At 40.3% G+C, this 27,864-nt stretch overlaps 1 protein-coding gene and 1 long non-coding RNA gene across 8 annotated transcripts in view; one reads left to right on the top strand and one right to left on the bottom strand.

Annotated features, from left to right (window-relative positions):
* Positions 1-23,265, top strand: part of LOC140896255 (uncharacterized) — a 144,586-nt gene extending 121,321 nt beyond the window's left edge. Inside the window, exons 2-3 of the long non-coding RNA XR_012154492.2 lie at positions 17,766-17,855; positions 22,705-23,265. This is a non-coding gene — a long non-coding RNA (uncharacterized LOC140896255). The remainder of the gene's footprint in view (positions 1-17,765; positions 17,856-22,704) is intronic.
* Positions 1-27,864, bottom strand: part of CMSS1 (cms1 ribosomal small subunit homolog) — a 364,144-nt gene that overhangs the window by 183,026 nt on the left and 153,254 nt on the right. The gene's annotated exons all lie outside the window — the stretch shown is intronic.

The raw sequence follows: 27,864 nt of genomic DNA, 5'->3' as shown, positions 1-27,864 counted from the left end.
ATTGTGCACGAGTGCTTATGCCAGCAAAACGTGTCACTTGGGGTGTTTTTTTCACACCCCTGAGCAACATAAATTTTCCCATCATAAGCGGTAGTGCAGACATGGCCCAAGACTGGGGTTTTCTCTTCCGTTTCGTATTGTTCCAGCCAGCTGATTCAATTGCTTATTCTTTGGGGTTCAGGTTAGTTGTGTCCAGAAGTTGATTGTGACAGTCACTTCAGACCTGTGCATGCAATCTGTGATGCACTCACTTCTGACTTCTACAACGTATTTCTTCCTTTACACACAGTAACAGGATATGACTCTGTGTCATCCCTATTTGGTATTGGGTTGGAAAAAAAAACTGTTGCCAAATTGGGAGAGAGTGAAAGACAAGCTGCAATTTCTGCAACAAGGAAGTTGGTAGCAGTGCTGTATGAGAGCAATAAGAAGGAAAAGGACACTTTAATTGCTTGCGCCTCAATCTAGCCATCAAAAAGGACATATAACTGGCCCAACTCCAACTTGTGAGGACAGGTTTGAAGTACATGTCAAAAGAGCATCTTGGCAAATGAGATTTGGTAAACCAGATGTTGATCCCCACAGCAACACAGATGGAAAAATGTGGATGATGAACTACTGCCTGGGTTCTTCAAGAGCCCAAAGGCATCCAAGCTTCTACTTTGAGTCAAGACTCTAAAAGTACAGTTCAGAAGGGAGCAATCTGACCCAAGACAACTCTCCTCAGTAAAATACTAAGCTTTGAATGTTGGATCCTGACTCTAGGTTATAGCACTGCTTCTCTTTGTATCTTTTAGCTACATTACATCTGTGTTTACATATGTGGCATTTCCACTGACTGGCATGCACATGACTGCCATCACCATCTGCTTCCCGGTTTCGGTTGCTCTGTTTCTATCTGCTTGAGATTGTCCTTTCTTTTGAGTTTCCCCGGGTCATTTTGATGTGTGACAGCTGTTGTGTACTTCTGTAGGTTTCATTTTTGTTTTTGTTTGGGTTTTTTTGATCATATGATTAATTTACAGACTGAGCATGCAAACTCTAGGCTAGCAATTGGAAGAGCAGGAGCCAGAGGCTTCACAGATTCTTTACAGAATGTAAAGTAGCACCATCTAATGTCAAGCTACTTAAGTCATTTGCGTGCTTCCTTTGGTCTTATTACTACATCATTGTGATTTATACATTGCAAATGGCAATAGAAATACAATAATACTTGCTCTTATTAATAAAAGATGGATTTTTTTCTGCTTTTTTTTGAAGCAACATCACAGGGTTTCTTTTAGAGACAAAGAGAGGGATACTGTAACGTTGTTGGCTGCTGTTGCATTTTAAACACTTGCCAAACAGAACACAAGAAAATCTGTAAAATGAAAAGCTCTGGGGAAAATGGAACACTAAAAGATGGTACAACCTTCACTGGAAAAAACTGTCTAACTACATATATTAACGAACCTAGTGATTAAGGTAAAAATAGTGATGGTGAACAGCACTAACTATAGACAAACTACATGTGAAGGCAAGATACTATAAAAACATTGAGCAAAGCAAGTTATTTTTGTTCTGAGTGAGGCATGTCATGTGTAAACAGTACATAAATCCCTTGCAGAAACCAAGAATTAGGTAATCAAATAATTGCAGACAATGCACTATAGTTCTGGCCATGAAAGTAACTTGGTTCTTTTGGCTTCTTACACTTGTTATTACGTTACCTGAGCCAGGACAGTCTTTAGTAAATCTGTTTTCTGCTTTTGAGCCCTTCCTTACTCAGAACTCCCATCTCAGGAGGAGTTTTGACTGCGTAAGGAACGCTGAATGGGGCTATTTTCATATGGTTTGCTACTTAATTTAAGTAGCTAAGTGAAATTTCAGTTCAACATTAACTGGACTGCTGATGAAGTCCTTCCTCAAGATTTCAGGTGAAGGATTTTTAATAGTAGAGTGAAAATATCTAAATTTTATTTTTGATTTTTACTTAATTAAAGAGAGTTTGTGCTATACATTTGGTTTTGGTGAACAAAAACAAAATCTTAGAATTTTCTGAACAAGTTTAAAACATTTCAATGAAAAGCTACTTATACATTTCTTAAACTTTTGCAACCCACATATTGTTAGCATAAGAACAAGAAAGTGAAACACACCAGACCTGTTTCAAGGCTCAAGCTGTAAGTTATTTAAAAAACTCACATACAATTAAGTGGTGAAGAGTAAGTTAGATTTTCAAATTTTTTCAACATTCATGGTTTTATCTGTAAATCAGTGAAACGAACGCAGATTTCATAACATTTTTTTAAATAGGAAAAAAATGCAAACAATGTTAAGGTTGCACATGCAATTTTAACACTGTCCCCTTGTGTATATGCATTATGATAATCTTTAATTTCATGACCACATATTTCACAAATAATACAGCAGAATTTGTTCCATGACTTTAGAATATCTTGAATTTAAAACTCATACCCTTACAGATTCACATTATTTTCATTAAAATGAATTGTCCAGTATAACTTTACCTTAAATGTGTAACTAGATAAATTCTCATCTCATTAAAATATGCATTTCAATAATGCAATCAGAAACTATGTATTATACCATTTATTTTCAACCATCAGTACAATTTGTGTCAGGTACAATTCAGGGAATTACAGAGTTTACTACAAAGCATAGTTTCCCTTACCCATACTTCTCAAGTGAACATCGTTCAGAGGGATGTCATTCATTTCGGTCCCAACATTATCTATGCTCCAAACAAACTTTGTGTTCCCTCTCTTTTATTGTTAAAAATATCACAAATTAAGAATTATGAAACTGAAGTTATAGAAAGAATTTTTCACTAAAAGAATGAATCCCAGGGCATTTTAAATTTCCACACGTCCTTTTTTTATGTCCACCAATTTATATCTTTTTCCACACATTGTGACCCACATTAGGGCTTCCACATGTTGAACAGCAGGAGCTGGCTGAAAAATGACAGCAAATTTTCACTATTAGCCTCTATTGCTATACTTAATTTGCATTATGTTGTGTAAAAATGCTTACTGTTTATATAGTTTATACACATAGTAATAGACACAGTGCTACTATATGCTAAATTGGGGTGTATGAGTGTGCCAAAGACTTCATGATAGCCCGACACAGGAAATGTGCTAAGTTTGCAAAAGTTTGAGAACCTTCTGCACAGTGTTCATTGTCCTCATACCACAATGATCTCTTTAAACGGGACTTAAGACCACTTGGCATCTCTTAGAATTATGCCCTAGTTCTAACAAACCTGGTGGCTAACTCCACAGTACACACTTCAAAGAGCCTGTAAGAAATCTGTCTTAAAGAAAAATAAAAGAATAATAGAAATAAGAATAATAGGACCTTGCTGTACCCCTGTTAAGGAATCGACTGTTATAATGAGCTTCCCTGAAAGAGTTGTAGCTACAGGCCGGGCCTCAGCTGAGATACCTCTAAAGCAACAGCACGGTTCAAACACCAGTGGCTTTGGTACAAACTTGCCTATATTTTTACAGCATATGTGCACACACACCCAAATCAGGATAGCTAGTGAACGCCAGTATCTGAGGACTTATGGTCCTACAGCGAAGCTCATTACTGCTGTTAAGCTATCGTCATTAAATCTTCAGGCAGTTAAAAAAAGCTAAAGTTGATAGAATCAGAATTCATCTAAGGACAGCAATATCCCCGTCGAGTTTCCACAGTTGCTTGAATCACAAATATCAAATGGGTCTTTCTGCTTAAAAGCGAGGTCACTTATCTGTAAAAATTATATTTAATGTTTCATAAATATAGGGCTTAAAACAAAAGTGCTTCTAATCAGATCTGGCATGAAAAGAAGAAATGCATAAAGTGAGGTAAGTGTGATCTTACCCAGCTGAAGAACAGGAGATGGCAAGGCGTCAGCACATGACTCACACAGACACTAAACACTAGAGAGCTAGAGATAATTCTCAGGTAAACTTTGCATGAGCCACTACGTCATTCCTCTCTAACCTTCCTGCATTAATCATGTCACGAGTAACCTTATGCAACCCAAGAAGAATGTCTGATTTACAGGGAGAAAGGCAATGCTAACAGAACAAACACCTTGGCATGACAAGAAACTCAAGACCAACCTGAATTTCATTTCAGCTCCTTAACACACCCCAGAAGAAAATAAACCTTTTCCATTCCATAGGAAAATTGCTAGTTCAGGGATTACTGATTAATCAATTACTGAGAATACAATAAATAATAAAGATGTGCACACACGGTTGAGTAAAAAGTAAGAGCCTGCCTGAACCGGTAACTCAAAAACTCAAACCAAAACTTTGTTTTGAAGCTTATTAAGAAAGAAGACAGAGTGTCTTTCATGGCAGGCAGGGCACTGGGCAGCTGGAAGAACATACAAATGAGCCAAACAAAATAATCCCTCTGTTGAACACTACTCAGAAAGAGAAAACTTCTGGGATCTCACACAGAGGACGTACAAAAGTGTGGTCCAGGGTAAACAGGGATGTCAGAGCCCTGTTCATTCCCTAAGTGAGGTCTCTGATTGTGCAAATGGACCTTGAGAGCTCATCGACTCCAGCTCTCAGCACTGAGGCAGGACCAGGTAAACCCAGACCACTCCTAACAGGTGTTTGCCCAACTTGTTCTTACAAATCTCCAATGCCTGGGATTCCATAACCTCTCTTGGAAGTCTATTCCAGTGCTTAATTACCCTTATACATACAAAGTTTTTCCTAACACCTAACCTAAATCTCCCTTACTGCAATTAAATCCATTAATTCTTGTCCTGCCTTCAGTGGACACGGAGAACAATAGATCCCTGTCTTCTTTATAACAGCCCTTATTTGAAAACTATTACCAGGTCCCCCCGGCAGTCTTCTTTTCTCAAGATTAAACGCACCCAATTTTTTTTTAACCTTTCCTCATATGTCAGGTTTTCTAAACCTTTTATCTTTTTTGTTGCTCTCCTCCGGACTTTCTCCAAATTGTCCACATCTTTCCTAAACTGTAGCATCCAGAACTGGACACAGTAGTCCAACTGAGGCCTCACTAGTGCCGAACAGAGAGGGACAATTACCTTCAGTGTGTTACATGTGGCACTTCTTTTAATACACCCCAGAATAACAATAGCTTTTTTCACAACTGCATCACATTGCTGACTCTCACTTAAATTTGTGATCCACTATGACCAGCAGTCAGCAGTACTACTACCTAGCCAGTTAGTCCCCATTTTGTAGCTGTGCCTTTGATTTTTTCTGCCTAAGTGTAATACTTTGCTCTTGTCTTTTCTGAACTTCTTGCTGATTTCAGACCAATTCTCCAATTTGTCAAGGGTCATTTTGAATTCTAATCCTGTCCTCCAAAATGCTTGCAACCCTTCCCCGCTTGGTGTCATCCATACATTTTATAAGCATATTCTCTACTCTATTATCCAAGTCATTAATGAAAACATTGACTAGTACCAGACCAAGGACAGACCCCTAGATACATCTTGTCAATGTGACAGGAAACCACTGATAATTATTCTTTGAGTAGTCTTTCAATAAGTTGCACACCCACCTTATAGTAATTGTATGTACACCACATTTCCCTAGTTTGCTAATGAGAATGTGAAGTGGGACTGTCAAATCCTTACAGAAATCAAGATTTATCATATCTACTGCTTCCCGCCATCCACTAGGCCAGTAATCTTGTCAACAAAGGGAATTAGTTTGGTTTGGCATGATTTGTTCTTGACTAGATGATCATAATGGTCCCTTCTGACCTAAATATCTATGAATCTATGATTACAGTTGTAATATACCTTAAATCCAGTGTCTTTATTAAGACCATGATTTTTAGTGTCTAGCAAAGTTATGAATTTAAGCTCCCAGGCACGTCTTTTGAAAGTGTTGTACAGGTTTCCTTTGAGGATGTGGACTGATAGGTCACATATAGAATGATCATCTTGTGAAAAGTGTTTACCTACAAGTGAATATTACCTCACCCTTCTTGTCTCGCTCATATATGTGAAATGTCAGTTTTAAACAGAAAAATATATAGAATAAAAATTAACCATAAAGAAAATATAACTTTTTTTTTTTTTACATCCGTTTGGATAGTTTCTCAACTGGGTTATATGTATCTGTTGTTTGTTTGTTTGTTTTTTAAATGATTAAAGCTATTTTATTAAAACTGAAACTAGAGAGTTGAAATGGTTCAGAGGCTTATGTTAATGGGCACTTTCCACCTCCAGTTCACCAATTTAAAACCTACCCAGATTTGTAATTGAAAGCCATTTTCTCCTGGCAGCTGTTCAGTGACCAATGTGAAATAACTTGTTGGTCTAAATTTGTAGCAAGCAGGCATCTGCCTAACAAACACACCCAAGCTGGTAGTTTCAGCAGATTGGTTGAGGGCTGAACGGGCCACGGACACTGAACTAGGCTCCAGAAATGGCTGTTCCAAAAACTGGGTTCAGGCAAACTGTCAGGCCAGCGTTGGGGAGGCTTGCCCTGCCAAGGCCATGTCCTGGGAATGTATTTCAGTATGTACTTCAGTGCCCCGATCTCTCAATCCAACCCTCTTCAAAGCATTAAGTTCACTTCGATTTTTTTTAACACACTTGAAAAAATTGTAAACAAAAAAATAAAACTGAAAAAGAATGCCAAGTGTCCAGAAAGTGTGGGCAAAGGAAGAAATTCTCTGAGAAAACAGATTTCACTTTCAAAATTACTTCAGTGTTAGAAACAGTGAACAAAATTTATGAAGCCTAACTTGATTGTGCTCTTAGAATAATTACATTCAGACTTCAAAGAATGTCTATCAAATACCACAATTCACTCTGTGCATCCATAAGCTTGATATAAATAAAGTGAGTTATGCACTTAAAACATTTATTAGGGGACATCTCAACAGTTTGCCCATAATGGGTATGTCTACACAGCCCATGGCAGATAAGCCTCCCAGGCCAGGTTGACAAGACGAGTTTGCAGGGCTCACACTAGTGCTCTAAAGGTAGCTTTGTAGATATCACTTTGAAGTTGTGACTCAGGCTGGAGACTGGGCTCTGAAGCCTAGGGAGCGGGGTGGACTTCAGAGCCTGAGTGACAGCCTGAGACACAACTTTGCCTACCCACTATTTTCAGCTGAGCTCTGCAAGCCTGAGGCCTGGTCTACTCAATGTACTCAATGCTTTTTTTGCCTCTGTCTTCACGAACAAAGTCAGCTCCCAGACTGCTGCGCTGGGCATCACAACATGGGGAACAGATGGCCAGCCCTCTGTGGAGAAAGAGGTGGTTAGGGACTATTTAGAAAAGCTGGACGTGCACAAGTCCACGGGGCCGGACGAGTTGCATCCGAGAGTGCTAAAGGAACTGGTGGCTGTGATTGCAGAGCCATTGGCCATTATCTTTGAAAACTCGTGGCGAACGGGGGAAGTCCCGGATGACTGGAAAAAGGCTAATGTAGTGCCAATCTTTAAAAAAGGGAAGGAGGAGGATCCTGGGAACTACAGGCCAGTGAGCCTCACTTCAGTCCCTGGAAAAATCATGGAGCAGGTCCTCAAAGAATCAATCCTGAAGCACTTACATGAGAGGAAAGTGATCAGGAACAGTCAGCATGGATTCACCAAGGGAAGGTCATGCCTGACTAATCTAATAGCCTTCTATGATGAGATTACTGGTTCTGTGGATGAAGGGAAAGCAGTGGATGTATTGTTTCTTGACTTTAGCAAAGCTTTTGACACGGTCTCCCACAGTATTCTTGTCAGCAAGTTAAAGAAGTATGGGCTGGATGAATGCACTATAAGGTGGGTAGAAAGTTGGCTAGATTGTCGGGCTCAACGGGTAGTGATCAATGGCTCCATGTCTAGTTGGAAGCCGGTGTCAAGTGGAGTGCCCCAGGGGTCGGTCCTGGGGCCGGTTTTGTTCAATATCTTCATAAATGATCTGGAGGATGGTGTGGATTGCACTCTCAGCAAATTTGCGGATGATACTAAACTGGGAGGAGTGGTAAATACGCTGGAGGGCAGGGATAGGATACAGAGGGACCTAGACAAATTGGAGGATTGGGCCAAAAGAAATCTGATGAGGTTCAATAAGGATAAGTGCAGGGTCCTGCACTTAGGACGGAAGAATCACAATGCACAGCTACAGACTAGGGACCGAATGGCTAGGCAGCAGTTCTGCGGAAAAGGACCTAGGGGTGACAGTGGACGAGAAGCTGGATATGAGTCAGCAGTGTGCCCTTGTTGCCAAGAAGGCCAATGGCATTTTGGGATGTATAAGTAGGGGCACAGTGAGCAGATCGAGGGATGTGATCGTCCCCCTCTATTCGACATTGGTGAGGCCTCATCTGGAGTACTGTGTCCAGTTTTGGGCCCCACACTACAAGAAGGATGTGGATAAATTGGAGAGAGTCCAGCGAAGGGCAACAAAAATGATTAGGGGTCTGGAACACATGACTTATGAGGAGAGGCTGAGGGAACTGGGATTGTTTAGTCTGCAGAAGAGAAGAATGAGGGGGGATTTGATAGCTGCTTTCAACTACCTGAGAGGTAGTTCCAGAGAGGATGGTTCTAGACTATTCTCAGTGGTGGAAGAGGACAGGACAAGGAGTAATGGTCTCAAGTTGCAGTGGGGGAGGTTTAGGTTGGATATTAGGAAAAACTTTTTCACTAGGAGGGTGGTGAAACACTGGAATGCGTTGCCTAGGGAGGTGGTGGAATCTCCTTCCTTAGAAATTTTTAAGGTCAGGCTTGACAAAGCCCTGGCTGGGATGATTTAATTGGGTATGGGTCCTGCTTTTGAGCAGGGGGTTGGACTAGATGACCTCCTGAGGTCCCTTCCAACCCTGATATTCTATGATTCTATGATTCTACACTGGGGGAGAAGGAGAGGGGGAAATCAATCTAAGATACACAACTTCAGATATGTGAATAACGTAGCTGAAGTCGACGTACTTAGATCTACTCACCACAGTGTCTTCACTGCGGTAAGTTGACTGCTGATGCTCCCCCGTCGACTCTGCCTGCTCCTCTCGCTCCAGTGGAGTACCAGAGTTGACAGGAGAGTGCTCAGCGGTCGATTTATCACATCTTCACTAGACACGATAAGTCGACCCCACTAGATTGATCACTCTGGAGGTAGGTGTAGACGTGCTCTAAGTCTGTCAACTAGGGGTGGGAAGCTTGCTGCCACAGGCTGTGTAGACGTACCCACTTAGCACTGTCACATACCAAATAATTTTAAATGAACTCTGTCCTGTCTGGATATTCTGCTCCAGTCCGTCAACACACATCAATGAGGTCTGTGCTACCAGAAGTTATTTAGAACATATTCTTTATCTATCTTATACACATTAAGGGCCAGACTGACACCCAGAACACAAAGGTAAAAGGAGGCTTCCCCACCCTGTATGCCCCTATACAAGGACCAGTCACAGTTACAGACTCTCCCCTCTCCTGACTGAAGACGCCACTGACTTCTCAAACCCCTGGAGACTGTAGCCACTCCAAAGGAGGCCCAGGAAGGGCAGAAGGAGGCATTGCCATGCCCCATTTACACACACACACACACACACACACACACCGACCAACACAGCTGGTCACTTGTGAATGGGAGCACATGCTGCATCCTCCCAAGGGGCAATATTGTGTCATACACATTTTTCCCATATATGTGGGTGTTCTCCAATACAGGAGTTCTCAACCTTTATATTTATGAGCTCCCCTTCCCCCCAACATGCTATAAAAACTCCATGGCCCACCTGTGCCACAACAACTGGTTTTCTGCATATAAAAGCCAGGGCCGACAATCTTCAGAAGTCTGAGAGCTGGAGCACAACTGCTGGGGGCTGGGGCTTGATCCCCTCGAGAGGGGCCTGATGGGGCTCGGGGATTCAGGCCCGCTCCTGCTGAAGCCCTGAGCCCTGGCAGGTGCGCCCTGCAGGGCCGAAGCCCCAAGACACCCTGTCCCTGCTAGGCAGAAGTCCCTACCCCACCACCCTGCTGCAAGACAGAGGTCATGAGCCTGCCCCTCCAGTTTGGTAGGTGGAGAATGGGGAGGTGGGCAGGGAGGGGGTTCTGCGAGCCGCAATTTAATGGTAAGACTCATGAGACCACCCCTACTCTAGAGCAACAAATTCCAATCCCAGTAGGGCCAACTGAATCCTTCATTCTTTTGCAGTAGATAAACTGAATTTAATTTAGTTTGCGGAGTATGATACTTTTGGAGGAGGAGACCTTTAAAAACAAGGTTCCATCTGCTTTCCCATCTATAGATTTCAAAAGTACTTTACAACGTGGGAGGGTTAAGTGTCATTATCCCCATTTTGCAGATTGGAAAACTGAAGCACAGTTTGTGAATTGATTTGCTCAAGGACACATACAGTGGGTCAGTGGCACAGCACAGAAGCCAGTTCTACTGACTCTCATGACACTTATCAGAATGTTTTACAGTGATTATGAAGCTAAAATGCTGAGCGGCTAATGAGGAGCTAATGGCTTATAATATACTTTATGTAACATTGTTTTTTACTGGTTGTAATTGATTTGCAGTACAGTCCAAACACACAGTATGTGGGGAAAGGGGATCACTAGTGGAAGGACTTAAGCATTCTGTTAGAACAATTCAAGGCTGTCTGGAACATGTCCTAAGAGGAAATTCAATTTCACTCTTTCAAGAAACTGCATTAGTCAGTTAATGTCATGAAACAAGGGCCCTATATTCCATATAGAATGTCAAGGAGTCCATATGCAGATGACATTCGGAAAAAAATATATCACATTGTAGGAAATATCAGAATTTGTTGCTGCTTTGTGCATGTGTAATTCTTGAGAGACTTGATTTTTGCCTAATTCTTTTTAATAAAAAATTCACAGATGTTTGCCTGGGAACTTTCCAACAATGTTTTTAGATAGTCCCTTGCTAAAAAATGGTCAATGTGGAATGGTATCTGATTAGGTTTCTTGTGTAAACCTGATTGGTTTATCAACTCTGTAAAACACATGAAAGTTAAAATTAGGGCTGTCAAGCAATTGAAAAAATTAATTGCAATTAATTGTGTGATTAATCATGCTCTTAAACAATAGAATACCACTTATTTAAATATTTATGGATGTCTTCCACATTTTCAAATATATTGATTTCAAATTCAACACAGACTACAAAGTACACAGTGCTCACTTTATATTTATTTTTTATTATAAATATTTGCACTGTAAAAATAAAATATAGTATTTTTTCAATTCACCTTATACACGAACTATCATGAAAGTTGAAGTTACAAATGTAGAATTATGCACAAAAAATAACTGCATTCAAAAATTAAACAATATCAAACTTTAGCGCCTACAAGTCCACACAGTCCTACTTCTTATTCAGGCAATCGCTCAGACAAACAAGTTTGTTTACATGTGAAGTATATAACGCTGCCCGCTTCTTGTTTACAACGTCACCTGAAAGTGAGAATAGGCGTTCTCATGGCATGGTTGTAGCTGGGGTTGCAAGATATTTACGTGTCAGATGCGCTCAAGATTCATATGTCCCTTCATGCTTCAACCACCATTCCATAGAACATACGTCCATGCTGATTACGGGTTCTGCTCAATAACGATCCAAAGCAATGCAGACCGACGCATGTTCACTTTCATCATCTGAGTCAGATGCCACCAGCAGAAGGCTAATTTTCTTTTTTGGTGGTTCAGGTTCTGTAGTGTCTGCATTGGAGTGTTGCTCTTTTAAGCATGCTCCACACTGAAAACATGCTCCATACCTCGTCCCTCTCAGGTTTTGGAAGGCACTTCAGATTCTTAAACCTGGGGTCGAGTGCTGTAGCTATCTTTAGAAATCTCACATTGGTACCTTTGCGTTTTGTCAAATCTGCAGGGAAAGTGTTCTTAAAATGAACAACATGTGCTGGGTTATCATCCGAGACTGCTATAACATGAAATATATAACAGAATACAGGTAAAACACAGAGCAGGAGACATACAACTCTCCCCCAAGGAGTTAATCACCAATTTAATTAACGTGTTATTTTTAATGAGCGTTGTCAGCATGGAAGCATGTCCTCTGGAACAAAGCATGAAGGGGCATACAAATGTTAAGCATCTCTAGCCCATAAATACCTTGCAATGCCGTCTACAAAAGTGCCATGGGAACACCTGTTCTCACTTTCAGGTGACATTGTAAATAAGAAGCGGAAAGCATTATCTCCCCTAAATGTAAACAAAGTTGCTTTTCTTAGCGATTGGCTGAACAAGAAGTAGGACTGAGTGGACTTGTAGCTTCTAAAGTAAAAACAAAACAGTGTAAAGAGTGCAGTTATGTAACAAACAAAATTTACACTTTCATAATAAAGAGAGTACACTACAGTACTTCTATGAGGTGAATTGAAAAATACTATTTATTTTGTTTAAAGAAAAGGAGTACTTGTGGCACCTTAGAGACTAACCAATTTATTTGAGCATGAGCTTTCGTGAGCTCACGAAAGCTCATGCTCAAATAAATTGGTTAGTCTCTAAGGTGCCACAAGTACTCCTTTTCTTTTTGTGAATACAGACTAACACGGCTGTTACTCTGAAACCTATTTATTTTGTTTATCATTTTTACAGTGAAAATATTTGTAAATAATAATATAAAGTGAGCACTGTACACTTTATTGTAAAGTGTTGTAATTGAAATCAATATATTTGAAATGTAGAAAAACATTCAAAAATATTTAATAAATTTCAATTGGTATTCTATTGTTTAATAGTGCGATTAAATGTGCAATTAATCATGATTAATTTTTTTTAGTTAATCTCATGAGTTAACTGCGATTAATCGACAGCCCTAATTATAATGACTTCAGAGTTTGAACATATTACTTTCATTCCAAATTCCTTCAATACATCCTTTGGCTTTAAAAATATTAATAAACAATATTATGAGAGGAAGGTCATAGGAACATACATATAATTCATGTAAATAAAAACATGCAATATAACAGCTTGGTGGAGCAGAGTGGAGGATTACTGTTTATTTAGAAGTTATATTTTAATATTTTAAAAGCATATGTCTTGCATATATATATATATATATATATATATATATTATTGAAAGGGAAAAATGGTAGAATTTTGAAGAACAACAGCATTTGAAGTTTTCTTCAGACTACGAACATAACATTAAATGTATATATTATATTTTAGGTCACAGATGTATAACATGAAGCAGCACTTCTCTATTATGTCCTGACACATTGCTGAAGTAACAACTTTTTGACAATGATGGAAGAATGGAAAGTCATACTGTCAAAACATGGCATAATCTTGAGATATTAAAAAATGTAACGAGAACTTGCCTGAAATACAGAATAAATAAGATGAGACTATTTATGGCATTTTCACAATGGAAAGATTTTCAAAATACACAATTTTCAAAAGAAGTTGAGTTCCGAACTGCCCTTTGTTGATCTAGTGACAATGCTGAATGACCATATGAATAGCTTATATTAACAAGCATTGAGCACAAAGGACAGAAGTATGACAAGGAAAATAATAGACCTCTCCAGGGTTATTAGAAAAACAAACCAAACTAAACCAACACAAAGTTTGCTTCAATCTATGATTCAAAGAGTGATTAAAGAAAGCAAACAGCTGTTTGGTTCTTAACAAAAGAGTTCTGTCACAATGAGTTAAGAGATATTACACTGTCATAGGGTGACATAACCAGCTGTGAAATTTGCAAGAATTTACTTTTTCCCTTTGAATGGTTGTTCTATTAAGTACTGCAATGAGATGGGATTTGCCACACAGTAGCCTACTGGTCTATCCACTCCAAGTCTAATCTGCTTCAAAGACTGTCCAATAACTGATGCTTCAGAGAAAGGTGAAAATACATAATAAAAACATAGCTGATTATTTAATATTGCACATCAGACAAAAAGTTCCTCCCTAACCCTGAAGCGTAAGTTTCAGTTCTCCTTACATTAGATCCTCTTTGGTCATAAAGCTATCTGGTGTTTTTTGTTTTTAATCCTGGCTATAACTCCTCAATGGCTTTCTTGCAGCCAAGAATTCAACAGGCTAACTATACACAGGTGTGACAAAGTAGATCTACAATTCAGTCCTGCAAAGGAAGGGAGACAAAGTGATTGGTCTTACATATCTTTGCTAACATCTATGATTTGTTATTTTCTTTTTGCTGGAGAGGTGGCACTTTGCATAGTAACTTAATTCAGATGTGCAGGGAATATTCTTGTAAATTCCTCTAGCTCCTGTAAAAAATAAACCTGATAGTCAACTGGATTCTAGAGTGATTTTTATATTTCACACTATTTCAGGAGGGATAGCTCAGTGGTTTGAGCATTGGCCTGCTAAAGCCAGGGTTGTGAGTTCAATCCTTGAGGGGGCCATTTAGGGATCTGGGGCAAAAATTGGGGATTGGTCCTGCTTTGAGCAGGGGCTTGGACTAGATGACCTCCTGAGGTCCCTTCCAACCCTGATATTCTATGATTCTATGATCAGGACTATGCCCCCTATAAGATCTACATAAAAATAGAAGAACAGTCAGACTGGATCAGACCAATGGTCCATCTTGTCCAGTGCTAGATGCTTCAGAGGGAATGAACAGAACAGGGCAATTTATTAAGTGATCTATCCTCTGCCATCCAACCAGCTTCTGGCTGTCATCTCAACATCTTGGCTAACAGCCATGGATGGACCTATCCTCCATGACCTTATCTAGTTCTTTTTTGAACCCTGCTATAGTTTTGGCCTTCACAACATCCTCTGGCAACAAGTTCCACAGGCTAAGTGTTGTGTGAGGAAATAATTCCTTCTGTTGGTTTTAAACCTGCTGCCCATTCATTTCATTGGGTGATCCTGGTTCATGTGTTATGTGAAGGGGTAAATAACATGTCCCGATTCACTTTCTCCACAAACCAGTCTGGATTTTATAGACCTCTGTCAGATTTCTCCTCAGTCATCTCTTTTCTAAGCTGAATAGTCCCAGTCTTTTTAATCTCTCTTTATATGGAAACTGTTCTCTACCCTTAGTCATTTTTGTTGCCCTTTTCTATAACCTTTTCCATTTCTAATATATCTTCTTTGAGATGGGGCGACCAGAACTGCATGTAGTACTCCAGGTGTGGGCATACCATGGTTTTGTATAGGAGTATTATTTATTATTCTGTCTTACTTTCTACCTCTTTCCTAATGATTCCTAACATTCTGTTCGCTTTTTTTAACTGCCGCTGTACATTGAGCAGATGTTTTTAGAGAATAGCCACGATGACTTCAAGATCTCTTTCCTGAGTGCTAACTAGGGTTGCCAGGTGTCCCTTTTTGACTGAGTGTTCCCGTCGAAACCCGGACCCTGGCAATTCCGTTAAAAGTCCAGTTGGTGGCGCTGCTGGTGCAATGGGGCTGGCAGGCTCTGCACGGCTCCCGGAAGCGAGCATGTCCAGCTCCTAGGTAAAGGAGCGGCCACGGGGCTCTGCTGCATGCTTCTCCTGCCCACAGGTGCCACCTACGCAGCTCCCATTTTCTGAGAACCGCAGCTAATGGAAGCTATGGACCCGGCACCCGGGGCAAGGGCAGCACGTGGAGCCCCCGGGGCTACCGCTTTGCCTAGGAGCCAGACATGCCAGCTGCTTCCGGAAGTGCCTGAAGTAAGCCCCACCCAGCAGAACCCCACACCTCAAACCCCTTCCTGCACTCCACCCCCTCCCCCAGCCCTGAGCCCCCTTCCACACACCCAGCCGGAGCCCTCACTCCCCCCAAACCACAACCTCCTCGGCCCCAGCCCAGAGTCCTTTCCTGCCCTGCAAACTCCTCATCCCCAGCCCCACCCCAGAGGCTGCACCCCCAGCTGGAGTCCTCATCCCCTTTCGCACCCCAAATCCCTATCCGAGCCCAGAGCCCCAATCCACACTCTGAACCTCTTGGCCCCAGCCTGGAGTCCTCTCCTGCACTCCAAACCCCTTAGCCCTGGCTCCACACCAGACCCTGCACTCCCAGCCAAAGCCCTCACTCCCTCCCTCCCGCACCCCAACCCCCTGCACCAGCCTGATGAAAATGAGCGAGTGTGTGGGAGAGCAAGTGATGGAGGGATGGGGAATGGAGTCAGCAGAGGGTGGGGCCTCAGAGAAGGGGCAGGGCCTTGGGGTAGGGGCATTCAGTTTTCTACAATTAAGAAGTTGGCAACCCTAGTGGTAACAGCTAATTTAGACCTCAGCACTTTGTATGTACAGTTGGGAATATGTTTTCCATGTGCATTACTTTGCACTTATCAACATTGAATTTCACCTGCCATTTTGTTGCCCAGTCTCACAGTTAAGACAAACCCCTTTGTAACTAAAGATTAGATTTAACATTTTCACACACACATAAGTATTTGCAAAACTGACTTAGGTATTTAGGAACATAAGCCTCACTGAAAGTCACTATAGATCCAAAATCTAGCGTCTACCTGTTCAAAATATTGAAATAAATAAAACTTAAATCAGAATACATAATTGAACTGAATGGGGCCATTAGGTTTATAAACCCTGAAGTGCTTTTTATTATAAGGGGCGATATATTCTAGCTCAGATGACGTTAAATTATCTGTTTTATTTAATTTTACAATACGGACTACATGACACAATACTTCAAAAAGCAGCGGGAGTGCTATGTTGGCAGTATATGAAGTGACCTGTCAGTGACTTGGGAGAAGAGATAATTCATCATGTCTCACTGCATTTTTGACATCAGCATAGAGTGGTAGAATTTCACAAATCTTAAAAGTTCACTAAAGAATTATCCAGAATACATGAGCTAATGCAGACTAACTGGTGCCTTCTCCTCCTGCACTGTCATTATCTATCAGTAATAGATGGTTTAATCCTAAAAATATATTATGTGGTTTTCACTTTGGCACTAGATTCCAGATGGAGTGGGCAAAATATGAAATGTAATTTAGTTTGAAAAGGCTCTGTGTGTGTTCAATAAATGAGTTCCCTAGTAAGGTCAGAATAAAAATTGTTTTTGTGATTCCAAAGAGTCACATTCAGCTTTCCCTTTTTGTTCTTTGTTAGGTTTTTGGATTTTCTAAACATACAGCCCACTTATGTTATGCCTCAGCATACAGTAGGCTTTTGATTTTTGCCTAGCACTTTATTTTAGTGATCAGCCTTAACCTCCCTAAAACATCAACTGAATGAGCTGTAACACAGTAACTCAGATGAAAAAGACAAACAGTGCCTAGCCTTATAATAGTCAATAACAGTGCAATGCCATTTCCCAATCATGCTCCCACATCTGCCATGCAAGAGGCACTATACCATACAACAGACCAAGGGGCATGCCTGACACAGCTGATTGTGCCTATTAACTCATAAACGTGGATGTTTAGTATAAAAAATCCCAGAATAATGTTTGCTGCATTTTTCATTATGAAGAAAAATTACATTTTTACTGTGTTACAGGTAGAAGAAATAGTTTTTTAAATAAAATACAAATGGAACAAATACATACAATTTATATACCTCTTTCATGGACACAGATCAATCTGACCAATTACAAAATGATGAGCATGGTCTGTACACTTCACAATTCAGACAGTAGAAATCCTAAGCAGAACTACAGGCTTCCCCGGAATAAACTGTTTTGCAGAAATTTACCAAATTAGGGCCTAATCTAAAGTCCACTTAAAAAAATGGACATCTTTGCATTGACTTTAATAGGCTTTAGGATCACACCTTTAAGTAATGCCTGCCTATGCTTGTTATAAAACTATGTTATGAACTTTTCTTTTTTATTCCAGATTCATACTACAAGAGACAATTCTGGACACTATTACAGTATGTGACCAAGTGGAAAACTCACTGCTTGCAAACAGCAAAGTACAAAACTGGTAGGAGAGATTTTATTTTCACGTTTTAAGAAATTAGGAAACAACCGACAATACAAAAGAAATAGCACTTAGTTTTTATTTTAAAAAGATACGTGTTAAACAACAAAACTAGAAAAAGCATCTGAACTTGTCACATTTTCAAATTACCTATATAAAAGTGTCCTGTAGAGTGACTGTTAATCAAACGTGTCAAAGTTTTTCAAACATTCATAGTTGATTAGGGTCCTTGCTTTCTTGGGCAGAAGATTTGGAAGAGGTTCTTATATCTCCTGAACTGAACTGGCACCATCCTGAGAATCCTTCTCATTTTAAAGCATTCAGTACAGAATGTAAAGCCAAAAACTTTCATTTCCACTCAGTTCAGAAATGTAGCTCCTATTTAGTTAACAAGTTAATATGTGCAGTTATAGATCTACAGATCCCTAATTCATCTTGTTACTTCTAAAGTATGGAAAATGTATTTAAGCAAAAAAATCAGATACTCAACAAATTGCATTTTCACTCCACTCTTTCACAAGCTTAATAATCTCTTCAAACTCATACAAAAATTGTCAAAAACACATCTGATTCCTATATATTATTGCCACTTAAAAAGCAGCTTCATGGAGATAGCAATCTGTAATTACATTACATCTGAATGGTGGCTATTAGCATACAGCATGTATCAAAATGAGTTTTCATTTGCCATTTATACACTAAGTAATCAAAAACAGTCTTTTGGACAGAAATACTGTTGCTGTAAATACATTTTTGTGCAAATTTAATTTCACCATCTAATTTAAATTAACTTTATTCTTGTAGTATGTAGCCCCTTGAGAGAGAATATTTCTGATAGTTTTACATAGCACATGTACATTTCTAGAACATATCCTTTTTTTTTCTTTGCACCCTTTTTGGATATTATCACTATTGTATAACAAGGATGAGGTCATTTAGGATTGTACAGATAGTTTACAGCAGCTGTTAGATGTTTCTTTGAAACTACATGAGCCTTTAACTCTTTATTTGCCTCACAAAAATAAATCTTTCAGCCTGACATGACCACAGAAATAATGGCACTTTATATGGTGCCTTCCATTTAATGATTTCAAACAGTTTGTTTTAAAAGAATGGATTAAACTTTATGCTTGGGTAAAGGAAGGCAGAGAGAATTTAAGTGACTTGCACAAGGTCACAGATTTAATCAGCAGCACTGCCAGGAGGTGAACCTTACTGACATAGGTAATTTTAAGAAATAAGGCCCCAGTTCAGGAAAACATTTAAACATCTGCTTAAGTCTATCCCTGTGACCAAAAAAAAAAAAAAAAAAAAAAAAAAGCACCTAAATACATATTTAAGTGAAAGCCCCATAGACCAGTGAGGTTTAAGCACATGCTTAAGTGCTCTGTTGAAGAGAGATGGACTTAAGCATGAGTTTAATTACAAACAGAGTTTCAAGTGCTTGGCTGACTTGCTAGCCACCTAATTCCCATTCATGCTATCATTTGTTCAGATGAACTGGTATAAGTAAATGTAGGAGCCCTAGTGAAGACAAGGCTTTTCAGCAGTTTTGACTGGGGACTTGTCTACACAGCCCCACAGTGTGGACTATGGGGGTGTGAACTGCAGTGCTTATATGCACTCAAGTGTTGGGCTGTAACTGCCCTGTGTAACCGCCCTGTGTTTGAAAGAGCACTATGTTAACGCTAACTAGGTACCTTTTCATTCGCGCTAGCAATGTCTACATAGGGCAGTTACAGCCCAGCGCTTTAGTGCACACTGCAATTCACACCTGTGTGGTCTGCAGTGGTTGGATGTGTAGACAAGCCCTAATGTAATACAAAAGCCAGAAGAAACTGCCAGTGAGAAGGAATTGTAGTGTAGTCAGGCCTATCAAGGCCTTGTCTCTATTAGTTTCTTGCTCTCATAAGAACACACACTCCCAATTCAGTTCTACTCTTCCAGGGCTGATCTGACATTCCAAACTGCATGATTTTCTGTAGTACACCTCTGTTCACAGAGGAAGAGGGAAGGAAACCTCTGAAACATTGTAGGTGGTCTAGCCTGTAAAATTTCTTCCCCCAAACCGTCACTATTCTCTTTGTATAACAAAATCTATCCAGGTTTTTCAGCTAGTTGTGTGTCATTTAGGATTGCTCTTACGCAGAAATTATCCTCCTCCTCAATTACACCTTGGGAATTTGGGTTCTGAAAGCTTTCATTGTGGCATCCCAGGATTTGTTACAATTCAGGGTAAATATGCATGATAGCAGTCATCAAACTCCCCCCCCCCAAAAAAAATATCTCTAGCTCTCTTCCACACTGCAATTTCAGCATGAAACACCCTCCTTCAATTGATCCTTAAGGCCTCTAACGTATTCCTCCGAGATCCACTTCTCCCATAAGGACTACAATAAGCTAGCCAACTAAATAATGGCAAGGCTGAGGAATGGTTGAGTATCACTGAAGTAATATATATAAGGAGTATAAATATTGGACATATTTCAGTGGCTGCCCTGCCTCCATCTTCACGTGACAAAAGGAATGACAAAACTAATGAAGATGATACGTAACTATCACCACTCAGACAGATTGGCTTATGTTCCACTCCCCCACTCTTCATCTGTTTTTGTTTTATTAGATTGTAAATGCTAAGGCAGAGATTTTCTTACTATGTATTGGCGCAGCATCCAGCACAGTGGTGTCCTAATCCTGGCACCCTGTCTGGGCACTACTACAATACAAACAACAAGCAAATCCTAAATTCAGGTCATTATTCAATGTTCCATCCTTACTTGGGCATAACTCCCATTGACTTCACTGTAAAATAAAGTAATCTCTCACAGTAGGGAAGTTTCTTAATATGTTATGAGCAATCGCTCGGGTGTTGATAAGATGCGAGTTTACAAGATTGTGTTTGAGTAACATAATGTCTAATACACATATCGATAATCACAGTGACATCTTAAATATCTAGCTGATATAGCTAGTGAAACTCATGGCTGGGCTGCAGAATTATTTTATAATTTGGATAATCCTGAAGACCACTGTTCTGATTCCGAAAACAAACTAATTTGGATAGCTGATTACTTAAATCACAAAGTAGACTGATGCTTTCACTCACGTGGATCATCCTCCTATCTAAGATACTTATATGGCCCCATTACCATCATATGATGAGCACCTCACAATCTTCAATGTATTTATCCCCCAGGAGGTGTGGAAGTACTATCATTCCCATTTTACAGAAGGCAGACTGAGTCACATAGAGACTAAGGGTCAGTTTTTTAAAGAAATTTAGGGGCCTAACTCCCACTGAAATCAAGGGAATTAGGCACCTATGTTTAAAAATCCTGGCCCTAAATGACTTGCCTGAAGTCACAAAAAATGTCTGTGGCAGAGCAGGAAATTGAACCCAGGTCCTCAGAGTTCCAGGCTAGCACCCTAACCAATAGGCCAATCTTCTGAAGGCCTGTATGGTTAAGGCTGATGATACAGAGTCCACCAGTTGCAATCCAGGTACCCCATCTGCCTCCCCTCTGGGGAGGCAGATGTATATGATCTGTGTGGAGGAAAGGGAGAGAACGCTTGGGGCAGAGCACTGAACAACATATGTGCTGGAACTAGGAGTGCGGGGGGTGCTGTTGCATCCCCTGGCTTGAAGTGGCTCCCGTCATATACAGGGTTTATAGTTTGGTTCAATGGCTCTCAGCACCCCCACTATAAAAATTGTTCCAGCACACTTGCTGAACAATAGCCAAGTTTTAAAGCACATTATAAGGCTTAGCAGCATTGTTCTGCAGAGTCCCACTTGGCTGTTTCATTGAATGTAAAACAAAAAATAATATTTACTAAATGGAACCAATGAAGCATACCTAAGGCTTTGTCTACACTATGCACCTTTCAGCGACACGGCTGTGCTGCTACAGCCGTGACACTAAAAGGCGCACAGTGTAGTTGCCGTTTGTCGGCGGGAGAAAGCTCTCCCACCAACAAATATCTTCCACCCCCCATGAGCGGCAGCAGCTTTGTTGGCAGGAAAGTGCTCTTTTTTTTTTTTTTTTTTTTAAAACACCTTGAGCAACAAACGTTTTGCCAACAAAGTTTCAATGTAGACAAAGTCTAAGGCTGTGCAAGCAACAGAAACTAAATGGAATTTGTATGGACTCTACCATAAAAGGACACCAGTATTTCCCTCTCCTACTATCACCACAAACTTTGCTTGAGTTTTCAGGCTGGATCACTGGTTGTCTGACCCTATCTCTATGAGATCAAGAGGATTAGCAGAACCCATTTTGATTCATTTTCTCAGAGGAATTTTGATGCTTTCTTTTGCAACATGGCATTAAAACTCTCTTACTGCCCCATCTGTTAAGACCACATTGGATTTGATGTGGGGGAACAATGGCCTTGCAAGACACCAGGATCCAAGTTAGTGTCAACACAAAAAAAGGGAAGAAACAACCTTTAAGACTTGTGGCAGTTGTTACATACTGCCTAGTGACAAAATAGTACATCCTCACTAGCAAGGTATATGAGAGTCTGAACAAGAACGTCCCAGAAATATTCCAGTTTGTGAAAACAATTTTAAAATTACATCATTCCTTCAGGGTTCAAAAACAAAACACATTAATCTTTTCTTGAATGTGTGGTATGTATAAATTGGCACGTAGTTCTGTTGAGATAAAAGAAGCAAGTTCTTTAGGGATAAATTACCTTTGATGGAATGGAAAAGTTGTTCAATAAAAAAAGTTGAAGGGATAAAGTTTAATTTTTGAATTAAGGCATTGATTCACCAATATGTGCCTAATTTTAAGAATGTGAGTAGTATTATTGACATTAATGGAAATATTCATGTGCTTAATATTAGGCTCCTGCTGAATTACCTTGCTTATCTGGGGCGTATACAAGATTTAGATGAAAATTTAAATATCAAGATTTCAAAGTGACCAGCTTTATTTTGAAACTCTTTCTGAGGAAAGGAAAAAGTAACCTAAGAGAGTCTAACAACTACATCTATTTTGAAAGAATATGAATATATCACCTGCCTTTCGTCTGAGGAACTCAAGGAGTTTTACAAACTTCACAGCACCCTTGAGAAATGGGTATCATCATATCTATTTTACAAGTAAGAGGCAGCATCAGAAACAAAACAGGAATCAATTTGCTGGGGTTATCAGCAAGCCAATCCCTGCATGTTCGGGTGCCAGTTCAGCGACAGAAGCCTATAAAGACCAATGTGATTTACACTAAATATCATGAGAGCTTCCCTAAATCTTAAGACGACTGCAAAATAATTTCCCAAAGAAAAATGGTGAAAGGCTCATCCCTGGAAATACCTAAAACTAGACTGGACAAAGTGGTAGAAAATAACTAAAGAGAACAGTCCTGCATCAGTGAGTTGATCAGTTATAGGACATATGTTTTGTTTCCTTGCATCTCTAATTGCTATTAAAATTCTCTAGGATCCTGGGGAAGAAAGGTAGAAGCTTTGGTTTAGTGCTGCATAAATGCAAGCCTGAAGCAGTTACAGTTCCATGTTAAAATGTCAGTTAATATGCTCAAAAATACATGCAGATTTCTGACAAAGAGTCATTCCCACTCCATTATAAACTACCTCAACAGAAGCCCAGATTATTTCAGCCAATAAAAAATTATTTTTGATAACTTTTTTTTTTAACCTTGTCAGATCAGGTTGGCTTCATGCATCAGTTTAATAGCCTCTCCCCAGCAGCCCTTGCGTAAACCCCCTTCCGCTGTGGGAGGTGTTGAAAGATAAAGGAGCCTGAAGCAGTTCCCATACTGACTTTTTGATAAATGCAATAATCAGCTTGCAGTTGTTTCACAATGTCAATGGCATTAAACTATCAAAAGATGTTCTTCAACAAGGGGGATTACACTGTCATCTTTCTTCTTAATAGAATACCTTGTAATGAAAATATTTGTTTTTTGACCGCAAGGGGCTAGGAACCATGCAAAAAGTACAGACTCACAATTAATGCTCTAATGGAGGTATCTGTTTCTTATCCCATAGGAGTCCTGAGTCACATCTTGATAAACATGTTCTAGGTTGCCCTCAAAATGTAGTAATACATAAAGCAATCCTATGATTTAACACGCATGTTGTCATTCTCATAAGACACGTCCCTTCACAATAAAGCCAATTCCTTAGGAATATGCAGGATGCTATCCTAAACTTATACAGATGCTGTTCATTAACATAAGTCTTTTTTCAAATAGGGACCCTGGACATCAGACATTTCCAAATTCCATTCTCTCTCCGATACAGAATTTGTATAGTGAGTACAGAAAAGAAAACCACAGTATTTAAATTCCAGTCCAAAGCAACTGGCAATGTCTCAGGGTTTAATACAGATTAGTTCCTAAAATCCTCATCTCAAGGACTATTCCCTCCCAACGCTCCAAATGGAGTTAAGATAGCACATGATGTAGGACTGGTTTGGTCAGTTCTGGCCCAAAATGCCTTTCTAAGTTAAGTAACATCTCCTGTAGGTCACTCAGTTTTACAGTCCTTCTATTCCATGCAGTCTGAGAGCGCTCAGTTACAGTGAGACAAATCTTAATATTACAATTATATTAAAAACATCAAAAATAAATGCATCAGTTACAACCTTGGTTATAACAACATCATGAAAAGCACCATAAATATTGGCACTCTCAGTAGAGAAGTGAAGGATTGATCTGAAGAATGATCTTCCTCTCACTCCTGAAGATGCTTTCTCTAGATCAGGGTTGAGTTACGTCTGCCAGGCTCACCCATTGCCACCGCCCATGATTTATCTGATCTTTAACGAGAGACCTTCATTCTTCAGGACTACAATCCAGCACCTTTCACCAGTACTAATTTCACATGGAAAGCTTCAGAGGCAAACCGAAGATCTTAAAGTCTCCAACAAATCTAAATTCAAATAAAATGTCTCAGCTCCATACATAACTTAAATATTCCTCACACAGAAGGGCAACAATTTAATTTCATACCTGTTGTAAGAACTTGTTACTATACACAGAAACATGAATATTTTTCAATGGAAATAATTAGTCATAGCAGCTGCAATTTGCAATATAAAGCATCAGACATGTGAAGTTATTCTGCCTTGCCACTGTATTAATTAATGGATGGGGAAAATGTGTTAGAGTATCAACTTTCAAGAACTGTAAGTTGATATTGAAATCCTACATCATACACCTTTACATTTAGGATATCATCAGAAGCCCATGATGAATTTATGGGCTAGTACTCCATCTAGAGCATTTATTTTCCAAATGTAAATCTCTGACATCCAATTAATTCTCTAATGCTTCAGCAACTGAATTTCAGTGCATTACACTGGACTCAAATTCGTTTTTATTATACCAGCAAGGGCTAGATTTTTTTTTAAAATGTCTTTTTACCTTTGCAAGATTGGTCTCTCTCAAAGCACAGTGTTTTATTATAAACTGCTGGCTTCCGGTGCCTAAATTTGCTTTGTACAGACCATCTTCTTATACTAAACAAAGTATTTTTCACTTTCCAAATTTCCATGAGAATGAACATCAAGCTTCCTAATCATGGATAACTAAAAAACAAAGTAAAATAAAATACATGATATACAGGCCAAAATCATTAAATTTGGATGCCTAAAGTCAGGCTCCTGGATCCACATTTAGGCATCTAAATGAAAATGGCCTGATTTTCAGATGTGCTCAACACCTGCAACTCCCAACAAAAATAAAAATCTTCAAAACTGCCTAATGAGTGTCAATGGGAGCTGCAGGTGTTCAGCACCTATGGAAGAAAATGAAGCCATTCATTTATTTTGGGAGACTATATCTGGTACGTAGATGTTTAGCTTTTGGCATCCAATTTTGGACATAGCACTTTACATTGCACTTTCCTTCTTCGAAGAGCTGTCAAAACCACTCAGTCCTCACAACAGCCCTGTGAAATATTAAATATTATCCTCATCTTTCAGAAAAAAACAAGGTATGGAGAAGCGACTTGCTTGAGGCCACACACAATGTCTGTGTCACTGAAGGAAGTTCCTGCCTCTTTGTCCTGATCATTGGACCTTTTCTGCCCCCAGGGGTGCTCCTCAGAAGAGATTCCAAAGTATGCATAAGATTAACTCTATTGTACAACAAAGCTGAAAGTACAATATTACCTGACATTCACCCCTAAACCCCAACTTTCCTGGTCCCATTTCCTCCACAATGATGAGGAATTAGGACTTTCTCTGTATGTCTGTTTATTCCACCTCTGCAGTCTCCTTTCTATCTGGGACAAGGTTCCTATGTCTTGTCCCATCCTAAGCCCTGCCAAACATGGGGGAAGAGGAAAAATTATTTAGGCCTTGTCTACACTGGCAAGTTTCTGCGCAGTAAAGCATCTTTCTGCATTGTAACTCCCCAGGTGTACACACTGCCAAACCACTTAGTGTGCAGAAACTTCACAGTTGCAGCGCTGTTAAAAAAAAACAAACAAAAAACCAACAACAACAGAACACACCAACGAGAGGCGTACGGCTTTCTGTGCCGGGGGTACAGCACTGCAGTGCCAGTGTAGACACCCAGGTCGATTACAGCGCTGCGATTGGCCTCCGGGAGGTGTCCCACAATGCCTGCTCTTGCCTCTCTGGTCATCTGTTTGAACTCTACTGCCCTGCCCTCAGGTGACCAACCATCATCCCCATCCCATAAATTCCTTTGGAATTTTGACAGCCCCCTTCCTGTTTGCTCGGTGACACATGCAGTGGTCTCAGCGCATCTTTCCAGGTGGCCATGCCTGCTCCATCCACCAGGGATCCCCTGCTTGGAGCAATGCTGAGCTGCTGGACCTCATCAGCATTTGGGGAGAGGAGGCTGTCCAGTCCCAGCTGCGCTCCAGCCACAGGAATTATGAAACCTATGGACAGATTTCACGATGCATGACAGACAGGGGCCATGACCGCGACACACTGCAGTGCAGGGTCAAAGTGAAGGAGCTGTGTAAGGCCTACCACAGGGCGCAGGAGGCAAACTGCTGCTCCGGTGCTGCGCCCACAAGCTGCCGGTTCTACAAAGAGCTGTGTTTTTTGGTTTGTTTCTATACTCCTGTTGTTGTTTTTTAATAAACGAATTGTGCTGGTTTGAAAGCAATCTTTATTCTATTAACTGAAAAGAAACGGAGCCCTGCAAAGCAACAGGCAATTTTCTAAAACCTTCATAGTGCATCGTCTGCACCAATCACAATCACCTCCTAGCATTACAAGCACTGCACTGCAGAGCATAGCAACCAATATTTGTGGCTTTCAGCTTAAAACTGCTGCCTCAAGGCATCCCTGTTCCTTATGGCCCCGCACTGCACCTCTCTAATAGCTCTGGTCTCTGGCTGTTCAAATTCAGCCTCCAAGTGGTCAGCCTCAGTGGTCCAGCCCTGAGTGAAGCTTTCACCCTTCCCTTCACAAATATTATGGAGTATACAACACATGGCTATAAGCACAGGACTATTGTCATTGGCCAGGGCCAGCTTCCCATATAGGCAGTGCCAGCGGGTCTTTAAACAGCCAAAAGCAAACTCAACAATCATTCTGCACTTGCTCAGACTGTTGTTGAACTGGTCCTTGCTGCTGTCAAGGTCCCCTGTGTTTGGCTTCATAAGCCACGACATTAAGGTGTAGGCAGGGTCTCCCAGGATCACAGTGGGCATTTCGACTTCCCCTACAGTGATCTTCTGGTCTGAGAAGAAAGTCCCTGCTTGCAGCTTCCTGAACAGGCCAGTGTTCTGAAAGATGCATCAGTCATGCACCTTTTCAGACCAGCCTGCGTTAATATCCATGAAATGCCCACACTGATCCACATGCGCCTGGAGAACCATAGAGAAATACCCCTTCCGATTAACGTACTCAGTGATCTGGTGCCAGAATTGGAATACAAGTGCCAAATATCTCCCCTCCACAGTTAGGGAAGCCCATTTGTGCAAAGCCATCCAAAATGTCACGCACATTGCCCAGAGTCACCGTCTCTCGGAGCAGGATACAATTAACGGCCCTGC

Source organism: Lepidochelys kempii, chromosome 1 (genome assembly GCF_965140285.1).
Source record: "Lepidochelys kempii isolate rLepKem1 chromosome 1, rLepKem1.hap1, whole genome shotgun sequence".
NCBI classification, from domain to species: Eukaryota; Metazoa; Chordata; order Testudines; family Cheloniidae; genus Lepidochelys; species Lepidochelys kempii.
Note: the sequence above shows the minus strand (reverse complement) of the source record. Positions and strands in the feature narration are given on the sequence as shown.